Source organism: Dermacentor silvarum, chromosome 2 (genome assembly GCF_013339745.2).
Source record: "Dermacentor silvarum isolate Dsil-2018 chromosome 2, BIME_Dsil_1.4, whole genome shotgun sequence".
Taxonomy (NCBI): Eukaryota; Metazoa; Arthropoda; class Arachnida; order Ixodida; family Ixodidae; genus Dermacentor; species Dermacentor silvarum.
The window spans coordinates 50,116,080-50,128,367 of NC_051155.1; positions in this window are offsets into that span (position 1 = coordinate 50,116,080).

Here is a 12,288-nt window from a genome sequence, read left to right on the forward strand (position 1 = left end):
TGTCGTATTATTTTCCACTTAATTTTTATTTTTCGTACAGGCATAGACGTTTTATAAAACAGTTTACCCGCAATAACAAAAGACACCAACGTTTGCAAAGAATGCAATCCAATGCAGTTCGCGGAACTCGAATTCACAGTATGCGTGTCGCACAACCAAGTGGCGGTGTATTGACCGACTTCGAGGTCTCACAAAAGTTGCAGTAACCTTAAACACAGAACAAGAAAAACACTTTTCAGGCTGGTGCGACCCCTCGCATGCTCAATGCTAAGACGTGACCACTCTCCCCTGCACTGCACTGGCTGCGTCTTTCCATCTTTTATTTCTGTCGGCGCTACCTTGAGGACGCTACTGAATGTACGCGTGTTTGTATTCACAGGCTACCTACGTTTTTTTATAAGTTAATGTACGCATGTAATCATGACACCATGCGTTTTTTTCTGTCTTTAATTTGCCTCACCCTTAAAGAGAAAATGCATAAATTAAGCTCTGGGTGCTTTCAATTACACTCTTGATGCAAGCCAGACCCCGGCCGAAATGGCGAAATTCCATGTTTGTTCTTGCTTTTCTACGCGCGCGTGCATTTCTTTCAATTTGTTAAACGGCGGATCCGAGGAACTACTTCCTTGAACACTGTTTGTGTGTACTCTTGAAGCACGGTGCGGGCTACTTTGGTAAACTTTCCGCATTGCCGCGATTTTAGCGATTGCTCTTGCCAAAATCAGGCATCGCAAAGCAGATGGCACACCCTTAAAAATGAGCGAAGACATTTTTTCGCTACGATGTGCCGTTTGCGAACGGCTTGCGCAGATACAGGTGAGTTATGCGTTAATTAGGCGCAGATGCAATTAGTGAGCATTCCTGCGTCCAAGAAATCCAAACCTCCAGTCTGTAGGAAGGAAAGAAGCCGGAATTGGAGATTTTGCCTAGTTTCCAGATTTTTTTAGAAGCAGGTGAACACCTTGATGCTTCTGGACGATGAACAAAGCCGGTTTGTGCTGAACTCAACGTGGGTGCGCAATCCCCCTCTTGGGTACTAGTGGGTACGAGTCATGTTTTCATGCAACAACTACAACAACATCCTACGTATCTACTCGCGGGGCATAGTCTAGGGCTGGCTAGGGGCGGGCAACAAAACTCGAAAGCACGCCCACTGTGTTCCGCGAATGATTTGTACTACTCGATTAAATAATTACACCTTACCAAACCTAATTTCGTGTGCCATTTACGGCTGCAGTTACGGAGAACTGAGAATGTCACGGCATTCATTAGCGTCCGCATTGTTGTCGGTATATGATAAGCCGTACTGCTGAACCCATTCAATTAGCCTCCTCAAGGACATCGCCTTCTCTGCTCTCCGTGTATCGTGGCGTGCCTACTTTACGGTTTATCTGATTATGAGGGGTGCGCCAATATCGGAAACGTTCAAAAAACGAATCGAATAATCTCCTATTCGATTCGGTTTTCAAATTAAATTGACAGCCTTCGTAAATAAGAATACTTTTGTAAGAGCTTCTGAATATTTCAAAACATCAACATTGCGCAATTAAGCGCAATATTGGACAAAAGTGCGATAAAATTCATCCCCGCGAGCATAGCTCAAGCATAAAGCGAATGGAAACCATTGTAGAGTGTAGAGCGTAGAATGGAAGCCGCGTCGCTCAGGGAGCCATACATTTCCTGATGTACGATCATTATTTTCACTGTTGTAGGAGGCCGCTGCTTGAAAAAAAAGCTGCTTATTCGTTCCTAGTGTTCTACTTGCGCTTTTAATACACAGCACTTGATAACGTGCATTGCAGTGACAGAAACTTGCTAACGTTACAAATATTAGGATGTGAATAATATAAGGGCCCACTTTATTGCAGCCGAGCTCGTGTTGCCGCTGCGAAGATCAAGCTGTGCAACTGATGATGATATGCTTAGATGGAGAAGATATACAATAGATGATGAAGTTGATGATATGTAGAGATGATGAAGATAAATGTCGGGCATGTGTTGCGCTCACACTAATTCGATCCCTCTCTTCTGCTTCTTTCTGGGGTTTTACACGCCAAAACCAGTTCTGATTATGATGCACAACGTAGTGGAGGGCTCCGGATGAATTTCTCGCTGTATAAGCGACCGCCTGGTAGCATGGGAGTATTATGAAATGCGTCGAGTATACGGTATTAAACGAGAGACAGGCACTATCTCTGTCCCACGGCAACGGTGATCGGATGGCGTTGTAAGGGGCGAGACGTGCTACTTAACAGGGGATGCCTGCTCAATGACCGTGTAAGGTATAAATCAAGTGAGGAAGTTTTCGCATAAGCCGGTAACGCGCACAGGAGTGCAAAGAAGAACTTCGTCGCCAGGAGAAACAGTCACAGCATGATGAGTAGAGTCGTAGCGAGACTTCCGAGCGTCCTAGGAGATGCCGGTGTTAATGCGTGTGAAGTGAAACGTGAGGCAGGACAAACACTGTTCTGAGAGAGGAGCTGCCGGGGATGCAGCAGTAGAAAGGAACTATACATCCGCCATAGCCGGTGGTACGTTCCGTGGCCGTGTTATAAGCGTATCTCGCGAACGGTAGGGTTGCATCGCAGTGCATGTGGTGGAAGCGGATGTACATTGCAATCATATCAGAGATGGTACGATGAAAACGCTCCGTCAAGGCTTTGGTGTGCGGATGGTAATTGGAAGTAGTCTTGTGAATGGTCTGTGTGGCGCGCAGATCTTCGGTAAAGATAGAAGAGAGGAAGACTTTGCCACGTTCGCTGAGGAGAACGCGCCGAGCTTCATGGAGTGAAAAAAATGCTGCTTCGAAAGAAATTGACGACTTCAGCGGCAGTCCCCGATCGTAGAGAGGCTGTCTCCGCGTAGCGTGTTATGTGATCAATGGTCATCACAATCCAACGATTTACATTTGAGATCGTCGGAAGAGGGCCGTACAAGGTGACTTCGAAAGGCGAAGCGGGACAAGGAAGATACTGCAAAAAGCCAGAAAGAGCTGTTTTCGGTCCTTTGCGGCTTTGGAAATGAAAGCAGGATGCGACATACTTCGCAACAGCAGAAGAGAGGCCAGGCAGGAGCAGCGACTTTGTATTCTGTCGTGCGTCTTGGGGTAGCCTGACCGGCTGTCGGATGATCGTGAAAGTCTCCCAGCAGATTTCGTTCAGAGAACGTGGTGTGATCGGGACCCATTTGTTGCCAGCGACGTGATATGCGTAGCGATTTAAACGCCACTATGCAGCTTGAATTGATTAGGTTGTTGACGAAGTCAGGCATTCGGAGGGGAAGAAGAACCTTCCATGCGTTCGAGAATGGTTCGGCAGTATGGGTCGACACGTTGTTGGGACTAAGACCCGACACGCTTTCGGGTCTTAGCCAATCGAGCGTTGCGACGAGGAAAGCCGATGAAGAGGACTCGGGATGTGCGCTAGTATGAAGAGGCGATAGTGAGTCATCATGGTTCGGCATAGGGTAGCGAGATGGAGCATCGGCGTCTTGATGCATCCCTCCAGACCTGTAGGTGACATCGAAATCGTACTCCTGTAAGCGAACTATAAAGCGACCAAATCGACCCGATAAGTTCTCTGGCGATGAAAGCCAGCAGAGTGTTTTATTGTCGGTAACGACTGTACAATGGTGTACAATCGTAGCCATGAAGATATGGGCGAAATTTTTGCACTGCACAAATAGCGATGAACTCCTGCTCGATTATGGTGTAATTCTTCTCGGCAGTGGCCAGACTACAACTAGCACAAGCAACTACTCGTTCGCGGAATGTGTTGTCCCGCTGCAGTAGAAGGGCACCGAGACCATGACTGCTAAACTCACTTTGAAAGATGGTGGGCGCGCTCGGATCGAAGTGGCACATCACCGGGTCTGATGTCAGGACATGGCTCAAAGCCAGGAAAGCCCGTTCACATTCGTCGGGCCAAACGAAGGGCGCGTTACTTGCGAGGAGTTGATGAAACGGGGACGCAAGTGCAGCGAAGTTGCGCATTAAGCACCGGACATAAGACGCAAGGCCAACAAAACTGCGCAGGTCTTTTTGGCGCAGTGGACGACGAAATTCAAGGACGGCGGCAAGCTTCTTAGGGTCCAGTCGAACATCTTATCTAACTGTGATAGGAGTAGACTATATTTGAATTGCGCGGCCGAATATGCGTGGCTGTTATGGTGCGCGATGGACGAGAAAGAAGGGACGGTGCCAGGCGCTGAAAGGACAGCCATTGTAACTTTATTCTACCTATCAGATCAGTATTCATTTCACTGAAATTTGTTTCTCCAAATTCGTCAGTAACATTGTATTTTTTTCTGACCTTGATAATAACTACATTTTTCACCCTTCAGTTAGTCTGACTGCTCGTTGGAACACTATACTCTAGTTATGGAAAATTTTCTTTATTTTTCTTTTTGCCTTCTTTTATTTTGCGTATCTCATTGTCAAAAATAATTTTTTGAGCTACCTACTGCCGCCCGATTCTTGGCCTCACCCGCCGTGGTTGCTCAGTGGCTATTGTGTTGGGCTGCTGAGCACGAGGTCGCGGGATCAAATCCCGGCCACGGCGGCCGCATTTCGATGGGGGCGAAATGCGAAAACACCCGTGTACTTAGATTTAGGTGCACGTTAAAGAACCCCAGGTGGTCCAAATTTCCGGAGTCCCCCACTACGGCGTGCCTCATAATCAGAATTGGTTTTGGCACGTAAAACCCCATAATTTAATTTTTTTTCTTGGCCTAACTTCCTCAGTGGGCGCGAGCCATGATAAAGGATCATAATCATCATCATCGTCACCAGTCTGAGCTGCATGGTCTGGGCTTACGTCCCGAACGAGCCGAGCAGTCCACTTACCCCAGGCCGGTGTTCCTGGTTGATTTGGGAGAGCAGTTCGGGCTGTCGATGTACCTGGGCTGAGCCTGTGCCCGGTCTGAGCCTGTGCTTGGTCTGGGCTTTCGGCCCGAACCAGCTGAGCTGTCCATCTACCCTGGGCCGGTGTTCCTGGGTGAGCTGCAAAACAGGCCTGTCTGTTCGTGTGCCTGATCCGGCCTGCTCCACTGCTGTGTGGGCATATGACGCCGGCGTGTTCCGGTGCAGCCGTGGCGGGCTGACCTCCCGAACCAGCTGTCACGCGAGTGGCTCGTCGTGTGCCGGGCCTCAGCCCCAGCCTCCATCCCCTGCGCCATCCGCTGCTAGAGTCATCACTGCGACTCCTCGTGATGTGAGTGCGTGATACCGACACGCTATTAGACTTCATCCGAAAGTGACGCTGTATAAGCGACAGACCACTTAGAAGTGAATTTTGTGTGTGATCGTGTACGTTGTCATAGTCCCGTCCCCATGTCATTAAAGCCTCTCTGTGTTCATTGTGCCATCTGCGTGTGTTTGAGGCCTGGGCCCACAACATAACCATCACACTAAGTGCCTCAGAACTTTGGTGGTCTTGCTAGCGAAACTGCATTTTATTGCGATAGCAATTATATGGACACTCAAAAGCAGATTTCTGCCGTCGCCGTCGCCGTGAGGTTCCGTATGACGTCATTTGGAGAAGAAATCGTCGCCGCGCGCCGAACGCTGTATGTGCGAGTGAAAGGGCGCGAGGGGCGCGTCTTTCACGGGGAGTGAACGCACGGCGGAGAACAAACGCGCGTTCTGCGCCGTGCTCGCTTAAGGGCTGCAGAAGTAGGCATCTCTGTTCTCCTTCACAATCACCATGTATGTAGAGCAAACGCGCCTTCTTCCGACGAGCGAGACGCCGTGGGGGAGGGGCAGGGAAGGGAGGCGACGTTTAGCTGCGGCACGCAGTGCCACGGCCGGACTGGAGAGGCGCGCCCGCTTTCCTTACGGCCTTCGCTATCGCTTCGGGCACAATGGGAGCGCGTCTCCGCGGGTAACGTCACGGCTCGCCGCGTGAGGGCGCAGCGACCCTGCTGTAGTTGTAGTTTTGGGAGCTTCTTGCTACTGCCGTCCTGACATTCTCTTTTTATGTCATGTGCTGCATCGTTCGACAGAGTGGATGCTGCTAGCCAGATACGTCGTGATTTGAGTACCTTTGACTCGTAGCTTTTGCATTCTAAGGGATATGCCTTGCAATGCGAAGCAGTGAATCGGTTGCTGTGGACCGGCCAGCGAGACCATGGTGTACTGTTGCGTACCGCACTGTAAGTCGCAGTCAAGTAGGACTAAAGGCGTTTCCTTTCATCAATTCCCGAGTGATGCAGAACTGGTGGCTAAGTGGCTGAAAAACATTTCAAGGGAAAATTTGGTTGTCAACGACAAGTCGGCGTCAACTGTCGTTTGTAGCCGGCATTTCCTCTCCACTGACTACGTGCCTGGGTGCCGAATCAGGAAACTTCTACCTGGTGTTGTGCCAACAGTGTTCGACGAGTACCCAAGTTACCTCGTGCCGAGTGCCAAGAAGCCTCGTAAGGAGCCCGCATCTAGATGTTCTGTCCCTGCTCCAAAACCAAGTAAGCGAAACGCGGAGCCAGAAGGTGCGGTCGACCTTCCTGAATCGCAGGACGACTTCGCTGACAAGAAACATAGTGTCTGCACTCAAACGGCAAATAAAGACGCCCAGCGAGTAAGTGCGTATGTTTCGCTTATCGGCAGGCTTCGTAAACAAGCTGCGTACCACCGTTCGAAGTGTAGCAAACTCCAACAGCAGCTGGACGCTGCAAGGAAAGCAAACGCTTTCTATCGGAAAATTAAGAGGCATGCTTCTGTCAAAGAAGTTGTTGCTGATTCTGCAAAGGGTGAAAAGAAGGCCATCTTTCTCCTTCATCAACTAGACAGTTATGGGCAGAAGCGACCGTGCTACCCAGAGGACATAATCAGAGAGTGTGTCGTGTGGCGCTTTCTTTCGCCTAAGGGGTACGATCACGCTCGGACATCCCAGCTGCTGACACTGCCAGCAAAGTGCACGCTGCAGCGGTACATGGGACCAAGCCCGACAACGACAGGGATGAGTCCTGCGATGAGAGAAAGACTGGTTTTTGAAGCTTCCTTACTCAGCTCTAAGCAGCATATGGCAACGCTAATCATTGACGAGGCTAGCATCAAGCCGAAATGCATATACGATAGGAAATCGGACGCAGTCTTTGGCTTGAGAGACAAGCCTAGCAGTGACACACCAGGTGGCTCGAAGGAAACCCTTGCAAACAGGGTCCTGTGTTTTGTGCTTCACGGCATCGCTAGCTCCTACATAATTCCCTGCTCGTACTATTTCACTAAGCAACTTAGCGGGAGAGACCTGTTTGCATGGACTAAGGAAGTGATCAACGCTGTTGAGTCGTGCGGATTTTTGATTGTGCGCATTGTGACGGACAATTATTCCGCCAATACTACAATGTTTAAGCTGATGGGAAATGGCTGCCTATCGACTGTAGTGGAGCATCCACATGATGACAATCGGGTGATCTTCCTAAGCTTCGACCCATGCCACGTACTAAAAAACGTTCGGAGTCAATTTCTTGAACGAGAACTGACAGACGGCGTAGGGGACATCTCTGGCATATTTGTCCAAAAGCTGTACGAGCACCAGAAGGACATGACAGTCAAACTGGCAAGAAACCTAACCAAGAAACATGTCTACCCTACAAACCTGGAGAAGATGAATGTCCTTCGGGCAGTGCAAACATTCTCTCCACAAGTAATTGCAGCTATTGAGCACCTCCAAGAAAACACAGGCGGTGACTCTACCCTCTACGTGTTCAGCAAAGCAAGTTCAACCATTCACTTTATGAAGACAATCAAACGATGGTTCGATATCCATGATACCACGTATGCCGGCAGCGGCCAAAAGAGCCCGATATCAAATACAGACGACCCTCGGCTGCTGTGGCTTGCAAACGAGTTCACCAGCTACATAGAAGGCATCCAGGAAAACTCGAAAGCACGGGGAAAGGATGGTTTCACTTGTGAGACATTTGAAGCCTTGCGCTTTACGACGAAGTCTACAGTCGAAACTGCACGTTTTCTTCTGCGGAATGGTGTCAACTGCGTCCTTACGCGGAAGCTGAACAGCGACCCCATTGAGGCCATCTTTGGAAGAATAAGATTCATGTGCGGAGGAAATGACATGCTCGACGCAAGGGCAGTGACGACTGCACTTGATCACATTATCAAGTCTGAGACCTCAATTGGCAAGAAGCTCACAATACCTTGTGGTGATGTCGAAGAGCTGGCTGCAGCGCTACTACAGTCTCTGACTGAGGAGTTGAATGACCTTGCGGAATATCCAGACACCCCATCACCCTCTGTCACGTACTTTGGTTTGGTTTATGTCGCTGGATACATCGCCAAGCTAATAAGTGACTTTGAGTGTGACGCTTGTTCAATTCTCCTTGAAACGCACGAGAGAAGTGATCCTCTGTACACGCTTCTACAAAGCCAAGATTTTAGCAGGCTGCACTATCCAAAAGCCGAGTTTGTGGCACTGTTGGACAAAATTGTGTGCTTTTTTGAGAAAGCTATCCTGCACCTTCCACGGACAAATGTGCTGGAAGTACTACGAATCCTCATTCAGCCACATCTTGAAAACTCGCCGCTGCTACGTTGTCCGGAAGGCGTCGACAACAGCCACGCGATAAGGTCTGCCGGCTTGATTTCCGAGAAGTTTGTCAGAATACTTCTGATCAACTACACCCAGAAGATAACCGACAAGAACGAGAAGTCAATAACTTATGCGCACAAGCCATCCAGGAAACACTTTAGGCTTTGAATTTGTGTCCCAGGTGGGAGTTATTTCAGCAAGAAGTGATGTGCTCGACATGACCGTTTTCAAATAATGCGGTATTAGTGAAGGAAATGCTCAGTTTGTTTTTAGTTTCATCGTAAATAAATACTTGTTTTCACCGAATGTGCAGCACCATCCCTTAATTGTTTTTAATGTGAGTGGTGCTCAAACAAAATACCAGCACTACGGCTTCAGAGCTATGACGCTGTCACGGAGCGGCATATTTTCGAATGGTTTGGACGCTGATTAAGGACACGCCGAATTACGAGCGGCAAACACGTGGGCTCCTGACTGTGCAGCGTATAATGCATTCGACATCGACACGCCGAATTACGAGCGTCAAACACGTGGGCTCCTGACTGTGCAGCGTATAATGCATTCGACATCGACACGCCGAATTACGAGCGGCAAACACGTGGGCTCCTGACTGTGCAGCGTACAATGCATTCGACATCGACACGCCGAATTACGAGCGGCAAACACGTGGGCTCCTGACTGTGCAGCGTATAATGCATTCGACATCGACACGCCGAATTACGAGCGGCAAACACATGGCTCCTGACTGTGCAGCGTACAATGCATTCGACATCGACACGCCGAATTACGGGCGTCAAAAGCGTCGTGGCCGCTCGGGCTGCCATCTCGATTCCAGACGCGTCACGCCGATTACGGACCCCGAAGTGTGCGCGTACGGCCACGTGGTAGTGCCGGGATCAACCTTGGCCTTTGACAGTGGGAGAGAGGCTGATCTGCGGTGTTTCGTCCATAGTGGGAGTGCGGCCAAGATTGTTGGGAGCTAAGAGAGCTGAATTCGGAGAATGCTACGTAGCGGCAGTTTCCCTACCTAGGGAACTAGGGAAGGCGGAGGCTATTTAGGCGCATGTTTTGGGCCCTGCTGATTAGTCTAGAAGCTGAACCTATGCGCTGCTGAGAAGCCGTTGGGGGGCTAGTGCCGTCCAGTATCGCCTGGGCCGCCTGGCCACGTCGGAACTCCGAGGAACTTGTTGACGTACGAGACGTCAAACCAGCGTCTGCAACGAAGCTCACGGTAGTTCGCCTCAAGTTAGCTCAACCTGCTTGAGGGAAGTCGTCAGATCTAGACTCCCGGGAAACCCAGCCCAGCAATTCGCATCCACCTCGACAAGATCGGCCACCAGCATTCTTCGGGAAAGCTTTGTGCGTCGACTTCATGGTTTATGGACTTGCTGCTGCTGCCCGGCCACGCGTATGACATCGTTTGTTTCTTTTTGTTTTCATTGGAACTTTGCTTTAGTCAATTACTGTTAAGTGTTATTCTTGTATATTTGATCCGAGCCCTGTTTCATATGTATATCTACTGTTAATTGCTCGCATTTATTTGTCTTCATCATTGTGTGATATTAAGCTCAGGTGTGTTAGTCTGTCTTGTGTTTTTCTTATTATTTTATTTTATTAATTTGTGCATGTTTATCAGCCGATAAATATATTGTGTTTTTTTGTTTACTCCCGACTCTGACTCTTTTCACTGTGCTCGCTTGCGTACGGAACGACCAACCAGCTTGTCTACCCCGTCGATCGACTTCGCGCCGACGACGAATCGGGGACAGCTGTGACATAAACTGGCGTCCGCGAACAGGACGTTCCGTACAAAAAGCAGCACGCTGAACGGAGAACGACAATCGTGGAGATTGATCGGTTAGTGCTACTGACACATTCGTGTGCAGTGTCGAACGCACGTGCATGAGAATTATGAGCGCACGGTTTTTGGTGGTGTAGCCGCATTTTGGAGGGAATGGAGTCTGAAAAGTGGATAGAAAGAGGCAAACTGTTCGGCCTAGAGGGCGATGAGCTGAGGACATGGGTTGCGGAACAGCTGGAGTGGGCGTTGGCCCGGGAGAAAAAGCAGAAAGAGCGAGAGAAAAGGGAGAAAGAGCAAGTGGCGGCGAAGGAAGCTGTAGAGCGAGAAATACGGCTGTTACAATTAATGATTCAGTTTAAGCAAACTGGCAGCCTGATCAGGGGTAGTAGCGAGCACCTTGAAGTACAGGAGGAGCAGCAGGGAAGTCAGGTGCCCGTAGAAGTCGCGCACGAAAAGTGCGAAGAAATCGCACGTACGGTTCTGCCGATAGTAGGAATAGAGGCTAATCTTTGCGAGCCTAACAAAGGTGATGCCAGATCCGCAGACCGTGGCGTAGTTGTTGAGGGACCCGTTCATGGGGAACAGATTGAGCGCGACGAGATACTGTGCCAATTGAGTGCTAGAGAAGCAGCCAGGCCAGCTGTGGACGAGTTGGGATACGTCGCGAATGTTGCTCCGGCAGTAGTAGTCCGAAGGGACACAAACTCTTTAGCCAAGAGCACCAGTGGAGAGTGCAATGGGTCAGAAAAGTGTGCTGAGGCACCATGCGGGCAGGACAGTGCAGTTGCGGACAGCTCCCAGATATGTGAGCTGCGGTGCGCAAAAGAAAATAGCTGCATTGCACCGAGGTTTTTGGAGCTCCCCGCCAGTGAAGGCGGAATTGAGAGGGGTGATTCACCCGCTAATCATCCAGATTGCGTGTTTGAAGTGGCAAGCGCGACCGACGATATGCGCGCCGGTCATCACGAGATGCGAGCGGAAGGCTCGGAATTTAGCACGGGAAAGCGTGCTAGGAAAAAGAAGAGAAAGAAGCGGTGTCGCAGAGTCCGTAATGCGGCAGAGAAGGCAGCGCAGCCGAGTAAAACAAAGGGCGCTAAACCCTGCGGGGAGCGAAGTGTAGAATTTCGAAAGGTGCCTTTGCAGATTGCAATGTCTCCAGCAAGAGCGCGTCCGAACCGCCGGGTGAAGAAGAGAGAAAAGGGCCGTTCGTCGCGGGGGCGGACAAGAGAAAGGGTGCCAGTATGTTCCCCCTCGTTCGGTTCCTTGAAAAGTGTGCACGGCATGGCACAGAAGAGAGAGCCGATATGGTGCCGTGAATTAGGCATACGCGTCAGTAAAGTTGCAGTGCGATGCGTGAAAGGCATGCTGCCTGTTCGTCAAGTGTCGAGGGTGGGCAGCGAGGAGAATGGCCGCTGTACCTTTTGTATTCCCTCGCTGACCAGACCAGCCGTCAAACCGCGCCCGCCTCGAGTACGGCTTAAGGACGTCCATTAAATATTCGGAATGAAAAGCGGCAATGCAGGTTTTTGTAGAAACATTTTGTTTGTTTCTTTATTTTTTCCGTGTTAGGTTAATGTTTTAGAGATCGTTTGGGTGAGCAAGTTCGGAGCTTTGTGTAATTATTTTGGAAGCCCTCCGATATTCTGAGAGAGCTGGCTTGCGCGCGTAGAAAGTTTTTGAAAACTTTGTTTTTTTGATATGTCGTTCTTTCTGTAGCAGTTAGGCTCGCTTGTGGGTGAAATACGCTGTATCGGTTCACTTTACCGCAGGGTTCAGGATTTCTTTTTTCTGTGAGAGAGGGTCGCTTTATTTTGAAGGAGCCGTGGGGCGGCCTTGTCGTTAGGAAGAGTGTTTGCGCCGTTCCTTAAAGCGTGTATTCCGCGAACACAAAGGGAAACAAAGCGTTGGCGTGTGTCTCGCATGTGTGTTTGGAAGACGACAGGG